This window comes from Lissotriton vulgaris, chromosome 4_1, assembly GCF_964263255.1.
Source record: "Lissotriton vulgaris chromosome 4_1, aLisVul1.2, whole genome shotgun sequence".
Classification (NCBI taxonomy): domain Eukaryota; kingdom Metazoa; phylum Chordata; class Amphibia; order Caudata; family Salamandridae; genus Lissotriton; species Lissotriton vulgaris.
The window spans coordinates 538,663,394-538,687,200 of NC_141691.1; the positions used below are offsets into that span (position 1 = coordinate 538,663,394).

The 23,807-nt window shown below is 33.3% G+C and overlaps 19 non-coding genes across 19 annotated transcripts; 9 read left to right on the forward strand and 10 right to left on the reverse strand.

Moving 5' to 3' along the window:
• Nucleotides 1–188: 188 nt before the first annotated feature.
• On the reverse strand, nucleotides 189–260 carry TRNAQ-UUG (transfer RNA glutamine (anticodon UUG)). Its single transcript has one exon. It is a non-coding gene; the product is annotated as a tRNA-Gln (tRNA).
• A 1,547-nt stretch (nucleotides 261–1,807) lies between these two features.
• Nucleotides 1,808–1,879, forward strand: TRNAQ-CUG (transfer RNA glutamine (anticodon CUG)). The gene has a single exon. It is a non-coding gene; the product is annotated as a tRNA-Gln (tRNA).
• An 825-nt stretch (nucleotides 1,880–2,704) lies between these two features.
• Nucleotides 2,705–2,776, reverse strand: TRNAQ-UUG (transfer RNA glutamine (anticodon UUG)). Its single transcript has one exon. It is a non-coding gene; the product is annotated as a tRNA-Gln (tRNA).
• A 1,547-nt stretch (nucleotides 2,777–4,323) lies between these two features.
• Nucleotides 4,324–4,395, forward strand: TRNAQ-CUG (transfer RNA glutamine (anticodon CUG)). Its single transcript has one exon. It is a non-coding gene; the product is annotated as a tRNA-Gln (tRNA).
• Nucleotides 4,396–5,220: 825 nt separating this feature from the next.
• Nucleotides 5,221–5,292, reverse strand: TRNAQ-UUG (transfer RNA glutamine (anticodon UUG)). Its single transcript has one exon. It is a non-coding gene; the product is annotated as a tRNA-Gln (tRNA).
• A 1,547-nt stretch (nucleotides 5,293–6,839) lies between these two features.
• On the forward strand, nucleotides 6,840–6,911 carry TRNAQ-CUG (transfer RNA glutamine (anticodon CUG)). Its single transcript has one exon. It is a non-coding gene; the product is annotated as a tRNA-Gln (tRNA).
• Nucleotides 6,912–7,736: 825 nt separating this feature from the next.
• Nucleotides 7,737–7,808, reverse strand: TRNAQ-UUG (transfer RNA glutamine (anticodon UUG)). Its single transcript has one exon. It is a non-coding gene; the product is annotated as a tRNA-Gln (tRNA).
• A 1,547-nt stretch (nucleotides 7,809–9,355) lies between these two features.
• On the forward strand, nucleotides 9,356–9,427 carry TRNAQ-CUG (transfer RNA glutamine (anticodon CUG)). The gene has a single exon. It is a non-coding gene; the product is annotated as a tRNA-Gln (tRNA).
• Nucleotides 9,428–10,252: 825 nt separating this feature from the next.
• On the reverse strand, nucleotides 10,253–10,324 carry TRNAQ-UUG (transfer RNA glutamine (anticodon UUG)). Its single transcript has one exon. It is a non-coding gene; the product is annotated as a tRNA-Gln (tRNA).
• Nucleotides 10,325–11,872: 1,548 nt separating this feature from the next.
• On the forward strand, nucleotides 11,873–11,944 carry TRNAQ-CUG (transfer RNA glutamine (anticodon CUG)). Its single transcript has one exon. It is a non-coding gene; the product is annotated as a tRNA-Gln (tRNA).
• Nucleotides 11,945–12,769: 825 nt separating this feature from the next.
• TRNAQ-UUG (transfer RNA glutamine (anticodon UUG)) lies at nucleotides 12,770–12,841 on the reverse strand. Its single transcript has one exon. It is a non-coding gene; the product is annotated as a tRNA-Gln (tRNA).
• Nucleotides 12,842–14,388: 1,547 nt separating this feature from the next.
• TRNAQ-CUG (transfer RNA glutamine (anticodon CUG)) lies at nucleotides 14,389–14,460 on the forward strand. The gene has a single exon. It is a non-coding gene; the product is annotated as a tRNA-Gln (tRNA).
• An 825-nt stretch (nucleotides 14,461–15,285) lies between these two features.
• On the reverse strand, nucleotides 15,286–15,357 carry TRNAQ-UUG (transfer RNA glutamine (anticodon UUG)). The gene has a single exon. It is a non-coding gene; the product is annotated as a tRNA-Gln (tRNA).
• A 1,547-nt stretch (nucleotides 15,358–16,904) lies between these two features.
• Nucleotides 16,905–16,976, forward strand: TRNAQ-CUG (transfer RNA glutamine (anticodon CUG)). The gene has a single exon. It is a non-coding gene; the product is annotated as a tRNA-Gln (tRNA).
• Nucleotides 16,977–17,801: 825 nt separating this feature from the next.
• On the reverse strand, nucleotides 17,802–17,873 carry TRNAQ-UUG (transfer RNA glutamine (anticodon UUG)). The gene has a single exon. It is a non-coding gene; the product is annotated as a tRNA-Gln (tRNA).
• Nucleotides 17,874–19,421: 1,548 nt separating this feature from the next.
• On the forward strand, nucleotides 19,422–19,493 carry TRNAQ-CUG (transfer RNA glutamine (anticodon CUG)). Its single transcript has one exon. It is a non-coding gene; the product is annotated as a tRNA-Gln (tRNA).
• Nucleotides 19,494–20,318: 825 nt separating this feature from the next.
• TRNAQ-UUG (transfer RNA glutamine (anticodon UUG)) lies at nucleotides 20,319–20,390 on the reverse strand. The gene has a single exon. It is a non-coding gene; the product is annotated as a tRNA-Gln (tRNA).
• Nucleotides 20,391–21,937: 1,547 nt separating this feature from the next.
• On the forward strand, nucleotides 21,938–22,009 carry TRNAQ-CUG (transfer RNA glutamine (anticodon CUG)). The gene has a single exon. It is a non-coding gene; the product is annotated as a tRNA-Gln (tRNA).
• An 825-nt stretch (nucleotides 22,010–22,834) lies between these two features.
• On the reverse strand, nucleotides 22,835–22,906 carry TRNAQ-UUG (transfer RNA glutamine (anticodon UUG)). Its single transcript has one exon. It is a non-coding gene; the product is annotated as a tRNA-Gln (tRNA).
• Nucleotides 22,907–23,807: the final 901 nt, after the last annotated feature.

Genomic DNA, 23,807 nt, shown 5'->3' on the forward strand with positions numbered 1-23,807 from the left:
AGCTCACAAAATGTCTCATTATTTTGAGCCATTTTATTTCCATGTTTTCTAAAAGTTCTATCATTTGCTCACATCAAATAGACTTTAAAAATACAATCAATAAATTAATGTTTCACTCTACCCGTGTTAGATTTAATATATTTATGAATACACTTGACAGAAAAAGATTTGGTCATAAGTCACGAAAGTGGTCCCACCGAGATTTGAACTCGGATCCTTGGATTCAAAGTCCAAAGTGCTAACCATTACACCATGGAACCTCCCATGTGACAGGGGAGCAAATTGCTGCAGCAATGTGGACATTTCACATTTTTTATTTTCTACAGTCAAAGACAAACAGAATTACATAACTTTTCTATTCTGTTCAACTTTTGCCTATTGAACTATGTTAGGGAAGGATGTTGCACAAAGGACTCAAGTAACGCTATGACTCTGTTGAACAGTACTTTTTATGTGAGATAAGATTTTGCAATAAAAGATAAGATTCCCCCGTGAATGCAATCTCTTCTGCCAAAATGGAAAGCTCAACCTGGTACAGGTGGGTTGATGGTGTTATGCTTGTCAATCTGGACTCTGAAAACAGGGATCTAAGTACAAAGCTCAGTGGGACTTATCTAAACTTTACGATTTTTTTTCCATTCAGTTCTTAGAAGTATTAATTGGAAAAACATCTCATTTACTTATAAACTTGTACGTATCAACTTATATGTATGTATCTCCCTATATATCGCTATATGTCTATGTATTTTTATCGGAAAATATAAATATATACATTATAAAAATATGTATAATTAATAGAGGTGAAAATAAAGAACAGTTGTTGCCTCTCCGCATTTGAAACATGAGCTTCTTCTCCTTCCTCTTCTATATGTCCTGAAATTGAGATAGTCACTTTTTAATCAATTTTGATCTAACAGCATAGTTGATTTGTACAAAGCATATCATACGATCTGTGAATAATTCTAAAAAAGAAAATTAGATCAGTACCTTTGAGGCCTCCAAGCAAAAGCTTATATTTCATGATTGCAGATCGACTGTTGAAAATCAGCATGAGAAATGTTTTATTTCACAATTTCCATACTAATATACAAAAAACATTTGTACTATCTGAATGATACCGTCATTGTGGTTCTCTAGGTTTGATTTAAGAACACATCTCTTTCAAAATGTGCTATATTCGCCTTATCAATAGTGTAGAAATCTTCAAAAAGGAATGCTGGGAATCAGCCCTCTGAAATGCATTTGAGAAAAACAGGATAGGATTTTGTAATGTCGCACTATTTTGTGTAGGAATCTGATGTAAAAGTATTATAAAGTTCGTATTTCTGTAACTTGTTCAAGCTGTTGGACATTTTGAAAGGAGTCAACATTTGTCTCGTTCAACCTACTGGTATTGGATTGGAGCTATCAATAACAAAAGATGACAGAAATATAAAAGGTTGAGATTAGTAAAATAGTACCTCAAAGAATTGGACTGGTACCTTTGCATGCAAAGTCCAAAGTGCCAACCGTTGCTCTTTGGAGCCACCCATGTGAGAGACAGAGAAATGGATGTAGTAGTTTGGAAATGTAGAATGTTTTAATATTCTTCAGTCAAATATGATCATTATTTTGTAAATTGCATGTCCTGATAAACGTTTGCACATTTAACACTGTTATGGAGAATGTAGCTGAAAAGAATCAAATCACATTGTAGCTCTTTACACTATGAGCATTCAACTGAGTTATCTTTTCATCAATGTAAGAAAAGCCCCTGCACTGATGCGCTCTCTTTTGTCTCAATGGAAAAATCCCTCATGTATGGCAGGGTTCCATGGTGTAATGGTTAGCACTCTGGACTCTGAATCCAGCGATCCGAGTTCAAATCTCGGTGGGACCTGCTTGAATTATGAGATTTAATATTTCACTAATTTCTTAGAATTTGGACTTGGAAAAACATAACGTCAAAGTTTTATACTGTAACTTATCAACGTATAAGTATGTATCTATGTACAGATGGCTATATCCATCTAGATAGCGATAATACAATATAAAGAAATGAAAAATTCATAAACATAAGTACTGAAGCTGAAAACTAAAAACTGTTCTTTCCCATCCACAATTTAAGCAAGAGGTTCTTTTCCTTTCTCATCTTTATGATCAGTAATAAGATAGTTAATTTTGCTGATTTCTTATCTGACAACATTCTTAACTTACACAGTGCATTTAATTGTGAATTTCTTTGAAAGAGGAATTCAGATTAATACATTTGACATGTCTTTCGAAAGATTCTACTTTGTGGTTATGGATCTACTTTAGAAAAACAGAGTGTAAATATCTGTGTGTCTTAATTTCAAGATTGTTATTTAAAAGTTCATCTCTTCTGTCCCCAAAATACACAATTTGATTCCTCAAGTTTTCTTTTAATGAAGGCTTTCCAATTAAAAAAGTTCCTTGTTCCCCTTATCAATAACAGTAAGATTTAAACAAGTAATATCTTGCATCAGCCTCTTGTGATGAGTTGAGAAAACAGAGTCAGCTCACAAAATGTCTCATTATTTTGAGCCATTTTATTTCCAGGTTTTCTAAAAGTTCTATCATTTGCTCACATCAAATAGACTTTAAAAATACAATCAATAAATTAATGTTTCACTCTACCCGTGTTAGATTTATGATATTTATGAATACACTTGACAGAAAAAGATTTGGTCATAAGTCATGAAAGTGGTCCCACCGAGATTTGAACTCGGATCCTTGGATTCAAAGTCCAAAGTGCTAACCATTACACCATGGAACCTCCCATGTGACAGGGGAGCAAATTGCTGCAGCAATGTGGACATTTCAAATTTTTTATTTTCTACAGTCAAAGACAAACAGAATTACATAACTTTTCTATTCTGTTCAACTTTTGCCTATTGAACTATGTTAGGGAAGGATGTTGCACAAAGGACTCAAGTAACGCTATGACTCTGTTGAACAGTACTTTTTATGTGAGATAAGATTTTGCAATAAAAGATAAGATTCCCCCGTGAATGCAATCTCTTCTGCCAAAATGGAAAGCTCAACCTGGTACAGGTGGGTTGATGGTGTTATGCTTGTCAATCTGGACTCTGAAAACAGGGATCTAAGTACAAAGCTCAGTGGGACTTATCTAAACTTTACGTTTTTTTTTCCATTCAGTTCTTAGAAGTATTAATTGGAAAAACATCTCATTTACTTATAAACTTGTACGTATCAACTTATATGTATGTATCTCCCTATATATCGCTATATGTCTATGTATTTTTATCGGAAAATATAAATATATACATTATAAAAATATGTATAATTAATAGAGGTGAAAATAAAGAACAGTTGTTGCCTCTCCGCATTTGAAACATGAGCTTCTTCTCCTTCCTCTTCTATATGTCCTGAAATTGAGATAGTCACTTTTTAATCAATTTTGATCTAACAGCATAGTTGATTTGTACAAAGCATATCATACGATCTGTGAATAATTCTAAAAAAGAAAATTAGATCAGTACCTTTGAGGCCTCCAAGCAAAAGCTTATATTTCATGATTGCAGATCGACTGTTGAAAATCAGCATGAGAAATGTTTTATTTCACAATTTCCATACTAATATACAAAAAACATTTGTACTATCTGAATGATACCGTCATTGTGGTTCTCTAGGTTTGATTTAAGAACACATCTCTTTCAAAATGTGCTATATTCGCCTTATCAATAGTGTAGAAATCTTCAAAAAGGAATGCTGGGAATCAGCCCTCTGAAATGCATTTGAGAAAAACAGGATAGGATTTTGTAATGTCGCACTATTTTGTGTAGGAATCTGATGTAAAAGTATTATAAAGTTCGTATTTCTGTAACTTGTTCAAGCTGTTGGACATTTTGAAAGGAGTCAACATTTGTCTCGTTCAACCTACTGGTATTGGATTGGAGCTATCAATAACAAAAGATGACAGAAATATAAAAGGTTGAGATTAGTAAAATAGTACCTCAAAGAATTGGACTGGTACCTTTGCATGCAAAGTCCAAAGTGCCAACCGTTGCTCTTTGGAGCCACCCATGTGAGAGACAGAGAAATGGATGTAGTAGTTTGGAAATGTAGAATGTTTTAATATTCTTCAGTCAAATATGATCATTATTTTGTAAATTGCATGTCCTGATAAACGTTTGCACATTTAACACTGTTATGGAGAATGTAGCTGAAAAGAATCAAATCACATTGTAGCTCTTTACACTATGAGCATTCAACTGAGTTATCTTTTCATCAATGTAAGAAAAGCCCCTGCACTGATGCGCTCTCTTTTGTCTCAATGGAAAAATCCCTCATGTATGGCAGGGTTCCATGGTGTAATGGTTAGCACTCTGGACTCTGAATCCAGCGATCCGAGTTCAAATCTCGGTGGGACCTGCTTGAATTATGAGATTTAATATTTCACTAATTTCTTAGAATTTGGACTTGGAAAAACATAACGTCAAAGTTTTATACTGTAACTTATCAACGTATAAGTATGTATCTATGTACAGATGGCTATATCCATCTAGATAGCGATAATACAATATAAAGAAATGAAAAATTCATAAACATAAGTACTGAAGCTGAAAACTAAAAACTGTTCTTTCCCATCCACAATTTAAGCAAGAGGTTCTTTTCCTTTCTCATCTTTATGATCAGTAATAAGATAGTTAATTTTGCTGATTTCTTATCTGACAACATTCTTAACTTACACAGTGCATTTAATTGTGAATTTCTTTGAAAGAGGAATTCAGATTAATACATTTGACATGTCTTTCGAAAGATTCTACTTTGTGGTTATGGATCTACTTTAGAAAAACAGAGTGTAAATATCTGTGTGTCTTAATTTCAAGATTGTTATTTAAAAGTTCATCTCTTCTGTCCCCAAAATACACAATTTGATTCCTCAAGTTTTCTTTTAATGAAGGCTTTCCAATTTAAAAAGTTCCTTGTTCCCCTTATCAATAACAGTACGATTTATACAAGTAATATCTTGCATCAGCTTCTTGTGATGAGTTGAGAAAACAGAGTCAGCTCACAAAATGTCTCATTATTTTGAGCCATTTTATTTCCATGTTTTCTAAAAGTTCTATCATTTGCTCACATCAAATAGACTTTAAAAATACAATCAATAAATTAATGTTTCACTCTACCCGTGTTAGATTTAATATATTTATGAATACACTTGACAGAAAAAGATTTGGTCATAAGTCACGAAAGTGGTCCCACCGAGATTTGAACTCGGATCCTTGGATTCAAAGTCCAAAGTGCTAACCATTACACCATGGAACCTCCCATGTGACAGGGGAGCAAATTGCTGCAGCAATGTGGACATTTCACATTTTTTATTTTCTACAGTCAAAGACAAACAGAATTACATAACTTTTCTATTCTGTTCAACTTTTGCCTATTGAACTATGTTAGGGAAGGATGTTGCACAAAGGACTCAAGTAACGCTATGACTCTGTTGAACAGTACTTTTTATGTGAGATAAGATTTTGCAATAAAAGATAAGATTCCCCCGTGAATGCAATCTCTTCTGCCAAAATGGAAAGCTCAACCTGGTACAGGTGGGTTGATGGTGTTATGCTTGTCAATCTGGACTCTGAAAACAGGGATCTAAGTACAAAGCTCAGTGGGACTTATCTAAACTTTACGATTTTTTTTCCATTCAGTTCTTAGAAGTATTAATTGGAAAAACATCTCATTTACTTATAAACTTGTACGTATCAACTTATATGTATGTATCTCCCTATATATCGCTATATGTCTATGTATTTTTATCGGAAAATATAAATATATACATTATAAAAATATGTATAATTAATAGAGGTGAAAATAAAGAACAGTTGTTGCCTCTCCGCATTTGAAACATGAGCTTCTTCTCCTTCCTCTTCTATATGTCCTGAAATTGAGATAGTCACTTTTTAATCAATTTTGATCTAACAGCATAGTTGATTTGTACAAAGCATATCATACGATCTGTGAATAATTCTAAAAAAGAAAATTAGATCAGTACCTTTGAGGCCTCCAAGCAAAAGCTTATATTTCATGATTGCAGATCGACTGTTGAAAATCAGCATGAGAAATGTTTTATTTCACAATTTCCATACTAATATACAAAAAACATTTGTACTATCTGAATGATACCGTCATTGTGGTTCTCTAGGTTTGATTTAAGAACACATCTCTTTCAAAATGTGCTATATTCGCCTTATCAATAGTGTAGAAATCTTCAAAAAGGAATGCTGGGAATCAGCCCTCTGAAATGCATTTGAGAAAAACAGGATAGGATTTTGTAATGTCGCACTATTTTGTGTAGGAATCTGATGTAAAAGTATTATAAAGTTCGTATTTCTGTAACTTGTTCAAGCTGTTGGACATTTTGAAAGGAGTCAACATTTGTCTCGTTCAACCTACTGGTATTGGATTGGAGCTATCAATAACAAAAGATGACAGAAATATAAAAGGTTGAGATTAGTAAAATAGTACCTCAAAGAATTGGACTGGTACCTTTGCATGCAAAGTCCAAAGTGCCAACCGTTGCTCTTTGGAGCCACCCATGTGAGAGACAGAGAAATGGATGTAGTAGTTTGGAAATGTAGAATGTTTTAATATTCTTCAGTCAAATATGATCATTATTTTGTAAATTGCATGTCCTGATAAACGTTTGCACATTTAACACTGTTATGGAGAATGTAGCTGAAAAGAATCAAATCACATTGTAGCTCTTTACACTATGAGCATTCAACTGAGTTATCTTTTCATCAATGTAAGAAAAGCCCCTGCACTGATGCGCTCTCTTTTGTCTCAATGGAAAAATCCCTCATGTATGGCAGGGTTCCATGGTGTAATGGTTAGCACTCTGGACTCTGAATCCAGCGATCCGAGTTCAAATCTCGGTGGGACCTGCTTGAATTATGAGATTTAATATTTCACTAATTTCTTAGAATTTGGACTTGGAAAAACATAACGTCAAAGTTTTATACTGTAACTTATCAACGTATAAGTATGTATCTATGTACAGATGGCTATATCCATCTAGATAGCGATAATACAATATAAAGAAATGAAAAATTCATAAACATAAGTACTGAAGCTGAAAACTAAAAACTGTTCTTTCCCATCCACAATTTAAGCAAGAGGTTCTTTTCCTTTCTCATCTTTATGATCAGTAATAAGATAGTTAATTTTGCTGATTTCTTATCTGACAACATTCTTAACTTACACAGTGCATTTAATTGTGAATTTCTTTGAAAGAGGAATTCAGATTAATACATTTGACATGTCTTTCGAAAGATTCTACTTTGTGGTTATGGATCTACTTTAGAAAAACAGAGTGTAAATATCTGTGTGTCTTAATTTCAAGATTGTTATTTAAAAGTTCATCTCTTCTGTCCCCAAAATACACAATTTGATTCCTCAAGTTTTCTTTTAATGAAGGCTTTCCAATTAAAAAAGTTCCTTGTTCCCCTTATCAATAACAGTAAGATTTAAACAAGTAATATCTTGCATCAGCCTCTTGTGATGAGTTGAGAAAACAGAGTCAGCTCACAAAATGTCTCATTATTTTGAGCCATTTTATTTCCAGGTTTTCTAAAAGTTCTATCATTTGCTCACATCAAATAGACTTTAAAAATACAATCAATAAATTAATGTTTCACTCTACCCGTGTTAGATTTATGATATTTATGAATACACTTGACAGAAAAAGATTTGGTCATAAGTCATGAAAGTGGTCCCACCGAGATTTGAACTCGGATCCTTGGATTCAAAGTCCAAAGTGCTAACCATTACACCATGGAACCTCCCATGTGACAGGGGAGCAAATTGCTGCAGCAATGTGGACATTTCAAATTTTTTATTTTCTACAGTCAAAGACAAACAGAATTACATAACTTTTCTATTCTGTTCAACTTTTGCCTATTGAACTATGTTAGGGAAGGATGTTGCACAAAGGACTCAAGTAACGCTATGACTCTGTTGAACAGTACTTTTTATGTGAGATAAGATTTTGCAATAAAAGATAAGATTCCCCCGTGAATGCAATCTCTTCTGCCAAAATGGAAAGCTCAACCTGGTACAGGTGGGTTGATGGTGTTATGCTTGTCAATCTGGACTCTGAAAACAGGGATCTAAGTACAAAGCTCAGTGGGACTTATCTAAACTTTACGTTTTTTTTTCCATTCAGTTCTTAGAAGTATTAATTGGAAAAACATCTCATTTACTTATAAACTTGTACGTATCAACTTATATGTATGTATCTCCCTATATATCGCTATATGTCTATGTATTTTTATCGGAAAATATAAATATATACATTATAAAAATATGTATAATTAATAGAGGTGAAAATAAAGAACAGTTGTTGCCTCTCCGCATTTGAAACATGAGCTTCTTCTCCTTCCTCTTCTATATGTCCTGAAATTGAGATAGTCACTTTTTAATCAATTTTGATCTAACAGCATAGTTGATTTGTACAAAGCATATCATACGATCTGTGAATAATTCTAAAAAAGAAAATTAGATCAGTACCTTTGAGGCCTCCAAGCAAAAGCTTATATTTCATGATTGCAGATCGACTGTTGAAAATCAGCATGAGAAATGTTTTATTTCACAATTTCCATACTAATATACAAAAAACATTTGTACTATCTGAATGATACCGTCATTGTGGTTCTCTAGGTTTGATTTAAGAACACATCTCTTTCAAAATGTGCTATATTCGCCTTATCAATAGTGTAGAAATCTTCAAAAAGGAATGCTGGGAATCAGCCCTCTGAAATGCATTTGAGAAAAACAGGATAGGATTTTGTAATGTCGCACTATTTTGTGTAGGAATCTGATGTAAAAGTATTATAAAGTTCGTATTTCTGTAACTTGTTCAAGCTGTTGGACATTTTGAAAGGAGTCAACATTTGTCTCGTTCAACCTACTGGTATTGGATTGGAGCTATCAATAACAAAAGATGACAGAAATATAAAAGGTTGAGATTAGTAAAATAGTACCTCAAAGAATTGGACTGGTACCTTTGCATGCAAAGTCCAAAGTGCCAACCGTTGCTCTTTGGAGCCACCCATGTGAGAGACAGAGAAATGGATGTAGTAGTTTGGAAATGTAGAATGTTTTAATATTCTTCAGTCAAATATGATCATTATTTTGTAAATTGCATGTCCTGATAAACGTTTGCACATTTAACACTGTTATGGAGAATGTAGCTGAAAAGAATCAAACCACATTGTAGCTCTTTACACTATGAGCATTCAACTGAGTTATCTTTTCATCAATGTAAGAAAAGCCCCTGCACTGATGCGCTCTCTTTTGTCTCAATGGAAAAATCCCTCATGTATGGCAGGGTTCCATGGTGTAATGGTTAGCACTCTGGACTCTGAATCCAGCGATCCGAGTTCAAATCTCGGTGGGACCTGCTTGAATTATGAGATTTAATATTTCACTAATTTCTTAGAATTTGGACTTGGAAAAACATAACGTCAACGTTTTATACTATAACTTATCAACGTATAAGTATGTATCTATGTACAGATGGCTATATCCATCTAGATAGCGATAATACAATATAAAGAAATGAAAAATTCATAAACATAAGTACTGAAGCTGAAAACTAAAAACTGTTCTTTCCCATCCACAATTTAAGCAAGAGGTTCTTTTCCTTTCTCATCTTTATGATCAGTAATAAGATAGTTAATTTTGCTGATTTCTTATCTGACAACATTCTTAACTTACACAGTGCATTTAATTGTGAATTTCTTTGAAAGAGGAATTCAGATTAATACATTTGACATGTCTTTCGAAAGATTCTACTTTGTGGTTATGGATCTACTTTAGAAAAACAGAGTGTAAATATCTGTGTGTCTTAATTTCAAGATTGTTATTTAAAAGTTCATCTCTTCTGTCCCCAAAATACACAATTTGATTCCTCAAGTTTTCTTTTAATGAAGGCTTTCCAATTAAAAAAGTTCCTTGTTCCCCTTATCAATAACAGTAAGATTTAAACAAGTAATATCTTGCATCAGCCTCTTGTGATGAGTTGAGAAAACAGAGTCAGCTCACAAAATGTCTCATTATTTTGAGCCATTTTATTTCCAGGTTTTCTAAAAGTTCTATCATTTGCTCACATCAAATAGACTTTAAAAATACAATCAATAAATTAATGTTTCACTCTACCCGTGTTAGATTTATGATATTTATGAATACACTTGACAGAAAAAGATTTGGTCATAAGTCATGAAAGTGGTCCCACCGAGATTTGAACTCGGATCCTTGGATTCAAAGTCCAAAGTGCTAACCATTACACCATGGAACCTCCCATGTGACAGGGGAGCAAATTGCTGCAGCAATGTGGACATTTCAAATTTTTTATTTTCTACAGTCAAAGACAAACAGAATTACATAACTTTTCTATTCTGTTCAACTTTTGCCTATTGAACTATGTTAGGGAAGGATGTTGCACAAAGGACTCAAGTAACGCTATGACTCTGTTGAACAGTACTTTTTATGTGAGATAAGATTTTGCAATAAAAGATAAGATTCCCCCGTGAATGCAATCTCTTCTGCCAAAATGGAAAGCTCAACCTGGTACAGGTGGGTTGATGGTGTTATGCTTGTCAATCTGGACTCTGAAAACAGGGATCTAAGTACAAAGCTCAGTGGGACTTATCTAAACTTTACGTTTTTTTTTCCATTCAGTTCTTAGAAGTATTAATTGGAAAAACATCTCATTTACTTATAAACTTGTACGTATCAACTTATATGTATGTATCTCCCTATATATCGCTATATGTCTATGTATTTTTATCGGAAAATATAAATATATACATTATAAAAATATGTATAATTAATAGAGGTGAAAATAAAGAACAGTTGTTGCCTCTCCGCATTTGAAACATGAGCTTCTTCTCCTTCCTCTTCTATATGTCCTGAAATTGAGATAGTCACTTTTTAATCAATTTTGACCTAACAGCATAGTTGATTTGTACAAAGCATATCATACGATCTGTGAATAATTCTAAAAAAAGAAAATTAGATCAGTACCTTTGAGGCCTCCAAGCAAAAGCTTATATTTCATGATTGCAGATCGACTGTTGAAAATCAGCATGAGAAATGTTTTATTTCACAATTTCCATACTAATATACAAAAAACATTTGTACTATCTGAATGATACCGTCATTGTGGTTCTCTAGGTTTGATTTAAGAACACATCTCTTTCAAAATGTGCTATATTCGCCTTATCAATAGTGTAGAAATCTTCAAAAAGGAATGCTGGGAATCAGCCCTCTGAAATGCATTTGAGAAAAACAGGATAGGATTTTGTAATGTCGCACTATTTTGTGTAGGAATCTGATGTAAAAGTATTATAAAGTTCGTATTTCTGTAACTTGTTCAAGCTGTTGGACATTTTGAAAGGAGTCAACATTTGTCTCGTTCAACCTACTGGTATTGGATTGGAGCTATCAATAACAAAAGATGACAGAAATGTAAAAGGTTGAGATTAGTAAAATAGTACCTCAAAGAATTGGACTGGTACCTTTGCATGCAAAGTCCAAAGTGCCAACCGTTGCTCTTTGGAGCCACCCATGTGAGAGACAGAGAAATGGATGTAGTAGTTTGGAAATGTAGAATGTTTTAATATTCTTCAGTCAAATATGATCATTATTTTGTAAATTGCATGTCCTGATAAACGTTTGCACATTTAACACTGTTATGGAGAATGTAGCTGAAAAGAATCAAATCACATTGTAGCTCTTTACACTATGAGCATTCAACTGAGTTATCTTTTCATCAATGTAAGAAAAGCCCCTGCACTGATGCGCTCTCTTTTGTCTCAATGGAAAAATCCCTCATGTATGGCAGGGTTCCATGGTGTAATGGTTATCACTCTGGACTCTGAATCCAGCGATCCGAGTTCAAATCTCGGTGGGACCTGCTTGAATTATGAGATTTAATATTTCACTAATTTCTTAGAATTTGGACTTGGAAAAACATAACGTCAAAGTTTTATACTGAAACTTATCAACGTATAAGTATGTATCTATGTACAGATGGCTATATCCATCTAGATAGCGATAATACAATATAAAGAAATGAAAAATTCATAAACATAAGTACTGAAGCTGAAAACTAAAAACTGTTCTTTCCCATCCACAATTTAAGCAAGAGGTTCTTTTCCTTTCTCATCTTTATGATCAGTAATAAGATAGTTAATTTTGCTGATTTCTTATCTGACAACATTCTTAACTTACACAGTGCATTTAATTGTGAATTTCTTTGAAAGAGGAATTCAGATTAATACATTTGACATGTCTTTCGAAAGATTCTACTTTGTGGTTATGGATCTACTTTAGAAAAACAGAGTGTAAATATCTGTGTGTCTTAATTTCAAGATTGTTATTTAAAAGTTCATCTCTTCTGTCCCCAAAATACACAATTTGATTCCTCAAGTTTTCTTTTAATGAAGGCTTTCCAATTTAAAAAGTTCCTTGTTCCCCTTATCAATAACAGTACGATTTATACAAGTAATATCTTGCATCAGCTTCTTGTGATGAGTTGAGAAAACAGAGTCAGCTCACAAAATGTCTCATTATTTTGAGCCATTTTATTTCCATGTTTTCTAAAAGTTCTATCATTTGCTCACATCAAATAGACTTTAAAAATACAATCAATAAATTAATGTTTCACTCTACCCGTGTTAGATTTAATATATTTATGAATACACTTGACAGAAAAAGATTTGGTCATAAGTCACGAAAGTGGTCCCACCGAGATTTGAACTTGGATCCTTGGATTCAAAGTCCAAAGTGCTAACCATTACACCATGGAACCTCCCATGTGACAGGGGAGCAAATTGCTGCAGCAATGTGGACATTTCACATTTTTTATTTTCTACAGTCAAAGACAAACAGAATTACATAACTTTTCTATTCTGTTCAACTTTTGCCTATTGAACTATGTTAGGGAAGGATGTTGCACAAAGGACTCAAGTAACGCTATGACTCTGTTGAACAGTACTTTTTATGTGAGATAAGATTTTGCAATAAAAGATAAGATTCCCCCGTGAATGCAATCTCTTCTGCCAAAATGGAAAGCTCAACCTGGTACAGGTGGGTTGATGGTGTTATGCTTGTCAATCTGGACTCTGAAAACAGGGATCTAAGTACAAAGCTCAGTGGGACTTATCTAAACTTTACGATTTTTTTTCCATTCAGTTCTTAGAAGTATTAATTGGAAAAACATCTCATTTACTTATAAACTTGTACGTATCAACTTATATGTATGTATCTCCCTATATATCGCTATATGTCTATGTATTTTTATCGGAAAATATAAATATATACATTATAAAAATATGTATAATTAATAGAGGTGAAAATAAAGAACAGTTGTTGCCTCTCCGCATTTGAAACATGAGCTTCTTCTCCTTCCTCTTCTATATGTCCTGAAATTGAGATAGTCACTTTTTAATCAATTTTGATCTAACAGCATAGTTGATTTGTACAAAGCATATCATACGATCTGTGAATAATTCTAAAAAAGAAAATTAGATCAGTACCTTTGAGGCCTCCAAGCAAAAGCTTATATTTCATGATTGCAGATCGACTGTTGAAAATCAGCATGAGAAATGTTTTATTTCACAATTTCCATACTAATATACAAAAAACATTTGTACTATCTGAATGATACCGTCATTGTGGTTCTCTAGGTTTGATTTAAGAACACATCTCTTTCAAAATGTGCTATATTCGCCTTATCAATAGTGTAGAAATCTTCAAAAAGGAATGCTGGGAATCAGCCCTCTGAAATGCATTTGAGAAAAACAGGATAGGATTTTGTAATGTCGCACTATTTTGTGTAGGAATCTGATGTAAAAGTATTATAAAGTTCGTATTTCTGTAACTTGTTCAAGCTGTTGGACATTTTGAAAGGAGTCAACATTTGTCTCGTTCAACCTACTGGTATTGGATTGGAGCTATCAATAACAAAAGATGACAGAAATATAAAAGGTTGAGATTAGTAAAATAGTACCTCAAAGAATTGGACTGGTACCTTTGCATGCAAAGTCCAAAGTGCCAACCGTTGCTCTTTGGAGCCACCCATGTGAGAGACAGAGAAATGGATGTAGTAGTTTGGAAATGTAGAATGTTTTAATATTCTTCAGTCAAATATGATCATTATTTTGTAAATTGCATGTCCTGATAAACGTTTGCACATTTAACACTGTTATGGAGAATGTAGCTGAAAAGAATCAAATCACATTGTAGCTCTTTACACTATGAGCATTCAACTGAGTTATCTTTTCATCAATGTAAGAAAAGCCCCTGCACTGATGCGCTCTCTTTTGTCTCAATGGAAAAATCCCTCATGTATGGCAGGGTTCCATGGTGTAATGGTTAGCACTCTGGACTCTGAATCCAGCGATCCGAGTTCAAATCTCGGTGGGACCTGCTTGAATTATGAGATTTAATATTTCACTAATTTCTTAGAATTTGGACTTGGAAAAACATAACGTCAAAGTTTTATACTGTAACTTATCAACGTATAAGTATGTATCTATGTACAGATGGCTATATCCATCTAGATAGCGATAATACAATATAAAGAAATGAAAAATTCATAAACATAAGTACTGAAGCTGAAAACTAAAAACTGTTCTTTCCCATCCACAATTTAAGCAAGAGGTTCTTTTCCTTTCTCATCTTTATGATCAGTAATAAGATAGTTAATTTTGCTGATTTCTTATCTGACAACATTCTTAACTTACACAGTGCATTTAATTGTGAATTTCTTTGAAAGAGGAATTCAGATTAATACATTTGACATGTCTTTCGAAAGATTCTACTTTGTGGTTATGGATCTACTTTAGAAAAACAGAGTGTAAATATCTGTGTGTCTTAATTTCAAGATTGTTATTTAAAAGTTCATCTCTTCTGTCCCCAAAATACACAATTTGATTCCTCAAGTTTTCTTTTAATGAAGGCTTTCCAATTAAAAAAGTTCCTTGTTCCCCTTATCAATAACAGTAAGATTTAAACAAGTAATATCTTGCATCAGCCTCTTGTGATGAGTTGAGAAAACAGAGTCAGCTCACAAAATGTCTCATTATTTTGAGCCATTTTATTTCCAGGTTTTCTAAAAGTTCTATCATTTGCTCACATCAAATAGACTTTAAAAATACAATCAATAAATTAATGTTTCACTCTACCCGTGTTAGATTTATGATATTTATGAATACACTTGACAGAAAAAGATTTGGTCATAAGTCATGAAAGTGGTCCCACCGAGATTTGAACTCGGATCCTTGGATTCAAAGTCCAAAGTGCTAACCATTACACCATGGAACCTCCCATGTGACAGGGGAGCAAATTGCTGCAGCAATGTGTACATTTCAAATTTTTTATTTTCTACAGTCAAAGACAAACAGAATTACATAACTTTTCTATTCTGTTCAACTTTTGCCTATTGAACTATGTTAGGGAAGGATGTTGCACAAAGGACTCAAGTAACGCTATGACTCTGTTGAACAGTACTTTTTATGTGAGATAAGATTTTGCAATAAAAGATAAGATTCCCCCGTGAATGCAATCTCTTCTGCCAAAATGGAAAGCTCAACCTGGTACAGGTGGGTTGATGGTGTTATGCTTGTCAATCTGGACTCTGAAAACAGGGATCTAAGTACAAAGCTCAGTGGGACTTATCTAAACTTTACGTTTTTTTTTCCATTCAGTTCTTAGAAGTATTAATTGGAAAAACATCTCATTTACTTATAAACTTGTACGTATCAACTTATATGTATGTATCTCCCTATATATCGCTATATGTCTATGTATTTTTATCGGAAAATATAAATATATACATTATAAAAATATGTATAATTAATAGAGGTGAAAATAAAGAACAGTTGTTGCCTCTCCGCATTTGAAACATGAGCTTCTTCTCCTTCCTCTTCTATATGTCCTGAAATTGAGATAGTCACTTTTTAATCAATTTTGATCTAACAGCATAGTTGATTTGTACAAAGCATATCATACGATCTGTGAATAATTCTAAAAAAGAAAATTAGATCAGTACCTTTGAGGCCTCCAAGCAAAAGCTTATATTTCATGATTGCAGATCGACTGTTGAAAATCAGCATGAGAAATGTTTTATTTCACAATTTCCATACTAATATACAAAAAACATTTGTACTATCTGAATGATACCGTCATTGTGGTTCTCTAGGTTTGATTTAAGAACACATCTCTTTCAAAATGTGCTATATTCGCCTTATCAATAGTGTAGAAATCTTCAAAAAGGAATGCTGGGAATCAGCCCTCTGAAATGCATTTGAGAAAAACAGGATAGGATTTTGTAATGTCGCACTATTTTGTGTAGGAATCTGATGTAAAAGTATTATAAAGTTCGTATTTCTGTAACTTGTTCAAGCTGTTGGACATTTTGAAAGGAGTCAACATTTGTCTCGTTCAACCTACTGGTATTGGATTGGAGCTATCAATAACAAAAGATGACAGAAATATAAAAGGTTGAGATTAGTAAAATAGTACCTCAAAGAATTGGACTGGTACCTTTGCATGCAAAGTCCAAAGTGCCAACCGTTGCTCTTTGGAGCCACCCATGTGAGAGACAGAGAAATGGATGTAGTAGTTTGGAAATGTAGAATGTTTTAATATTCTTCAGTCAAATATGATCATTATTTTGTAAATTGCATGTCCTGATAAACGTTTGCACATTTAACACTGTTATGGAGAATGTAGCTGAAAAGAATCAAACCACATTGTAGCTCTTTACACTATGAGCATTCAACTGAGTTATCTTTTCATCAATGTAAGAAAAGCCCCTGCACTGATGCGCTCTCTTTTGTCTCAATGGAAAAATCCCTCATGTATGGCAGGGTTCCATGGTGTAATGGTTAGCACTCTGGACTCTGAATCCAGCGATCCGAGTTCAAATCTCGGTGGGACCTGCTTGAATTATGAGATTTAATATTTCACTAATTTCTTAGAATTTGGACTTGGAAAAACATAACGTCAACGTTTTATACTATAACTTATCAACGTATAAGTATGTATCTATGTACAGATGGCTATATCCATCTAGATAGCGATAATACAATATAAAGAAATGAAAAATTCATAAACATAAGTACTGAAGCTGAAAACTAAAAACTGTTCTTTCCCATCCACAATTTAAGCAAGAGGTTCTTTTCCTTTCTCATCTTTATGATCAGTAATAAGATAGTTAATTTTGCTGATTTCTTATCTGACAACATTCTTAACTTACACAGTGCATTTAATTGTGAATTTCTTTGAAAGAGGAATTCAGATTAATACATTTGACATGTCTTTCGAAAGATTCTACTTTGTGGTTATGGATCTACTTTAGAAAAACAGAGTGTAAATATCTGTGTGTCTTAATTTCAAGATTGTTATTTAAAAGTTCATCTCTTCTGTCCCCAAAATACACAATTTGATTCCTCAAGTTTTCTTTTAATGAAGGCTTTCCAATTAAAAAAGTTCCTTGTTCCCCTTATCAATAACAGTAAGATTTAAACAAGTAATATCTTGCATCAGCCTCTTGTGATGAGTTGAGAAAACAGAGTCAGCTCACAAAATGTCTCATTATTTTGAGCCATTTTATTTCCAGGTTTTCTAAAAGTTCTATCATTTGCTCACATCAAATAGACTTTAAAAATACAATCAATAAATTAATGTTTCACTCTACCCGTGTTAGATTTATGATATTTATGAATACACTTGACAGAAAAAGATTTGGTCATAAGTCATGAAAGTGGTCCCACCGAGATTTGAACTCGGATCCTTGGATTCAAAGTCCAAAGTGCTAACCATTACACCATGGAACCTCCCATGTGACAGGGGAGCAAATTGCTGCAGCAATGTGGACATTTCAAATTTTTTATTTTCTACAGTCAAAGACAAACAGAATTACATAACTTTTCTATTCTGTTCAACTTTTGCCTATTGAACTATGTTAGGGAAGGATGTTGCACAAAGGACTCAAGTAACGCTATGACTCTGTTGAACAGTACTTTTTATGTGAGATAAGATTTTGCAATAAAAGATAAGATTCCCCCGTGAATGCAATCTCTTCTGCCAAAATGGAAAGCTCAACCTGGTACAGGTGGGTTGATGGTGTTATGCTTGTCAATCTGGACTCTGAAAACAGGGATCTAAGTACAAAGCTCAGTGGGACTTATCTAAACTTTACGTTTTTTTTTCCATTCAGTTCTTAGAAGTATTAATTGGAAAAACATCTCATTTACTTATAAACTTGTACGTATCAACTTATATGTATGTATCTCCCTATATATCGCTATATGTCTATGTATTTTTATCGGAAAATATAAATATATACATTATAAAAATATGTATAATTAATAGAGGTGAAAATAAAGAACAGTTGTTGCCTCTCCGCATTTGAAACATGAGCTTCTTCTCCTTCCTCTTCTATATGTCCTGAAATTGAGATAGTCACTTTTTAATCAATTTTGACCTAACAGCATAGTTGATTTGTACAAAGCATATCATACGATCTGTGAATAATTCTAAAAAAAGAAAATTAGATCAGTACCTTTGAGGCCTCCAAGCAAAAGCTTATATTTCATGATTGCAGATCGACTGTTGAAAATCAGCATGAGAAATGTTTTATTTCACAATTTCCATACTAATATACAAAAAACATTTGTACTATCTGAATGATACCGTCATTGTGGTTCTCTAGGTTTGATTTAAGAACACATCTCTTTCAAAATGTGCTATATTCGCCTTATCAATAGTGTAGAAATCTTCAAAAAGGAATGCTGGGAATCAGCCCTCTGAAATGCATTTGAGAAAAACAGGATAGGATTTTGTAATGTCGCACTATTTTGTGTAGGAATCTGATGTAAAAGTATTATAAAGTTCGTATTTCTGTAACTTGTTCAAGCTGTTGGACATTTTGAAAGGAGTCAACATTTGTCTCGTTCAACCTACTGGTATTGGATTGGAGCTATCAATAACAAAAGATGACAGAAATGTAAAAGGTTGAGATTAGTAAAATAGTACCTCAAAGAATTGGACTGGTACCTTTGCATGCAAAGTCCAAAGTGCCAACCGTTGCTCTTTGGAGCCACCCATGTGAGAGACAGAGAAATGGATGTAGTAGTTTGGAAATGTAGAATGTTTTAATATTCTTCAGTCAAATATGATCATTATTTTGTAAATTGCATGTCCTGATAAACGTTTGCACATTTAACACTGTTATGGAGAATGTAGCTGAAAAGAATCAAATCACATTGTAGCTCTTTACACTATGAGCATTCAACTGAGTTATCTTTTCATCAATGTAAGAAAAGCCCCTGCACTGATGCGCTCTCTTTTGTCTCAATGGAAAAATCCCTCATGTATGGCAGGGTTCCATGGTGTAATGGTTATCACTCTGGACTCTGAATCCAGCGATCCGAGTTCAAATCTCGGTGGGACCTGCTTGAATTATGAGATTTAATATTTCACTAATTTCTTAGAATTTGGACTTGGAAAAACATAACGTCAAAGTTTTATACTGAAACTTATCAACGTATAAGTATGTATCTATGTACAGATGGCTATATCCATCTAGATAGCGATAATACAATATAAAGAAATGAAAAATTCATAAACATAAGTACTGAAGCTGAAAACTAAAAACTGTTCTTTCCCATCCACAATTTAAGCAAGAGGTTCTTTTCCTTTCTCATCTTTATGATCAGTAATAAGATAGTTAATTTTGCTGATTTCTTATCTGACAACATTCTTAACTTACACAGTGCATTTAATTGTGAATTTCTTTGAAAGAGGAATTCAGATTAATACATTTGACATGTCTTTCGAAAGATTCTACTTTGTGGTTATGGATCTACTTTAGAAAAACAGAGTGTAAATATCTGTGTGTCTTAATTTCAAGATTGTTATTTAAAAGTTCATCTCTTCTGTCCCCAAAATACACAATTTGATTCCTCAAGTTTTCTTTTAATGAAGGCTTTCCAATTTAAAAAGTTCCTTGTTCCCCTTATCAATAACAGTACGATTTATACAAGTAATATCTTGCATCAGCTTCTTGTGATGAGTTGAGAAAACAGAGTCAGCTCACAAAATGTCTCATTATTTTGAGCCATTTTATTTCCATGTTTTCTAAAAGTTCTATCATTTGCTCACATCAAATAGACTTTAAAAATACAATCAATAAATTAATGTTTCACTCTACCCGTGTTAGATTTAATATATTTATGAATACACTTGACAGAAAAAGATTTGGTCATAAGTCACGAAAGTGGTCCCACCGAGATTTGAACTTGGATCCTTGGATTCAAAGTCCAAAGTGCTAACCATTACACCATGGAACCTCCCATGTGACAGGGGAGCAAATTGCTGCAGCAATGTGGACATTTCACATTTTTTATTTTCTACAGTCAAAGACAAACAGAATTACATAACTTTTCTATTCTGTTCAACTTTTGCCTATTGAACTATGTTAGGGAAGGATGTTGCACAAAGGACTCAAGTAACGCTATGACTCTGTTGAACAGTACTTTTTATGTGAGATAAGATTTTGCAATAAAAGATAAGATTCCCCCGTGAATGCAATCTCTTCTGCCAAAATGGAAAGCTCAACCTGGTACAGGTGGGTTGATGGTGTTATGCTTGTCAATCTGGACTCTGAAAACAGGGATCTAAGTACAAAGCTCAGTGGGACTTATCTAAACTTTACGATTTTTTTTCCATTCAGTTCTTAGAAGTATTAATTGGAAAAACATCTCATTTACTTATAAACTTGTACGTATCAACTTATATGTATGTATCTCCCTATATATCGCTATATGTCTATGTATTTTTATCGGAAAATATAAATATATACATTATAAAAATATGTATAATTAATAGAGGTGAAAATAAAGAACAGTTGTTGCCTCTCCGCATTTGAAACATGAGCTTCTTCTCCTTCCTCTTCTATATGTCCTGAAATTGAGATAGTCACTTTTTAATCAATTTTCATCTAACAGCATAGTTGATTTGTACAAAGCATATCATACGATCTGTGAATAATTCTAAAAAAGAAAATTAGATCAGTACCTTTGAGGCCTCCAAGCAAAAGCTTATATTTCATGATTGCAGATCGACTGTTGAAAATCAGCATGAGAAATGTTTTATTTCACAATTTCCATACTAATATACAAAAAACATTTGTACTATCTGAATGATACCGTCATTGTGGTTCTCTAGGTTTGATTTAAGAACACATCTCTTTCAAAATGTGCTATATTCGCCTTATCAATAGTGTAGAAATCTTCAAAAAGGAATGCTGGGAATCAGCCCTCTGAAATGCATTTGAGAAAAACAGGATAGGATTTTGTAATGTCGCACTATTTTGTGTAGGAATCTGATGTAAAAGTATTATAAAGTTCGTATTTCTGTAACTTGTTCAAGCTGTTGGACATTTTGAAAGGAGTCAACATTTGTCTCGTTCAACCTACTGGTATTGGATTGGAGCTATCAATAACAAAAGATGACAGAAATATAAAAGGTTGAGATTAGTAAAATAGTACCTCAAAGAATTGGACTGGTACCTTTGCATGCAAAGTCCAAAGTGCCAACCGTTGCTCTTTGGAGCCACCCATGTGAGAGACAGAGAAATGGATGTAGTAGTTTGGAAATGTAGAATGTTTTAATATTCTTCAGTCAAATATGATCATTATTTTGTAAATTGCATGTCCTGATAAACTTTTGCACATTTAACACTGTTATGGAGAATGTAGCTGAAAAGAATCAAATCACATTGTAGCTCTTTACACTATGAGCATTCAACTGAGTTATCTTTTCATCAATGTAAGAAAAGCCCCTGCACTGATGCGCTCTCTTTTGTCTCAATGGAAAAATCCCTCATGTATGGCAGGGTTCCATGGTGTAATGGTTAGCACTCTGGACTCTGAATCCAGCGATCCGAGTTCAAATCTCGGTGGGACCTGCTTGAATTATGAGATTTAATATTTCACTAATTTCTTAGAATTTGGACTTGGAAAAACATAACGTCAAAGTTTTATACTGTAACTTATCAACGTATAAGTATGTATCTATGTACAGATGGCTATATCCATCTAGATAGCGATAATACAATATAAAGAAATGAAAAATTCATAAACATAAGTACTGAAGCTGAAAACTAAAAACTGTTCTTTCCCATCCACAATTTAAGCAAGAGGTTCTTTTCCTTTCTCATCTTTATGATCAGTAATAAGATAGTTAATTTTGCTGATTTCTTATCTGACAACATTCTTAACTTACACAGTGCATTTAATTGTGAATTTCTTTGAAAGAGGAATTCAGATTAATACATTTGACATGTCTTTCGAAAGATTCTACTTTGTGGTTATGGATCTACTTTAGAAAAACAGAGTGTAAATATCTGTGTGTCTTAATTTCAAGATTGTTATTTAAAAGTTCATCTCTTCTGTCCCCAAAATACACAATTTGATTCCTCAAGTTTTCTTTTAATGAAGGCTTTCCAATTAAAAAAGTTCCTTGTTCCCCTTATCAATAACAGTAAGATTTAAACAAGTAATATCTTGCATCAGCCTCTTGTGATGAGTTGAGAAAACAGAGTCAGCTCACAAAATGTCTCATTATTTTGAGCCATTTTATTTCCAGGTTTTCTAAAAGTTCTATCATTTGCTCACATCAAATAGACTTTAAAAATACAATCAATAAATTAATGTTTCACTCTACCCGTGTTAGATTTATGATATTTATGAATACACTTGACAGAAAAAGATTTGGTCATAAGTCATGAAAGTGGTCCCACCGAGATTTGAACTCGGATCCTTGGATTCAAAGTCCAAAGTGCTAACCATTACACCATGGAACCTCCCATGTGACAGGGGAGCAAATTGCTGCAGCAATGTGGACATTTCAAATTTTTTATTTTCTACAGTCAAAGACAAACAGAATTACATAACTTTTCTATTCTGTTCAACTTTTGCCTATTGAACTATGTTAGGGAAGGATGTTGCACAAAGGACTCAAGTAACGCTATGACTCTGTTGAACAGTACTTTTTATGTGAGATAAGATTTTGCAATAAAAGATAAGATTCCCCCGTGAATGCAATCTCTTCTGCCAAAATGGAAAGCTCAACCTGGTACAGGTGGGTTGATGGTGTTATGCTTGTCAATCTGGACTCTGAAAACAGGGATCTAAGTACAAAGCTCAGTGGGACTTATCTAAACTTTACGTTTTTTTTCCATTCAGTTCTTAGAAGTATTAATTGGAAAAACATCTCATTTACTTATAAACTTGTACGTATCAACTTATATGTATGTATCTCCCTATATATCGCTATATGTCTATGTATTTTTATCGGAAAATATAAATATATACATTATAAAAATATGTATAATTAATAGAGGTGAAAATAAAGAACAGTTGTTGCCTCTCCGCATTTGAAACATGAGCTTCTTCTCCTTCCTCTTCTATATGTCCTGAAATTGAGATAGTCACTTTTTAATCAATTTTGATCTAACAGCATAGTTGATTTGTACAAAGCATATCATACGATCTGTGAATAATTCTAAAAAAGAAAATTAGATCAGTACCTTTGAGGCCTCCAAGCAAAAGCTTATATTTCATGATTGCAGATCGACTGTTGAAAATCAGCATGAGAAATGTTTTATTTCACAATTTCCATACTAATATACAAAAAACATTTGTACTATCTGAATGATACCGTCATTGTGGTTCTCTAGGTTTGATTTAAGAACACATCTCTTT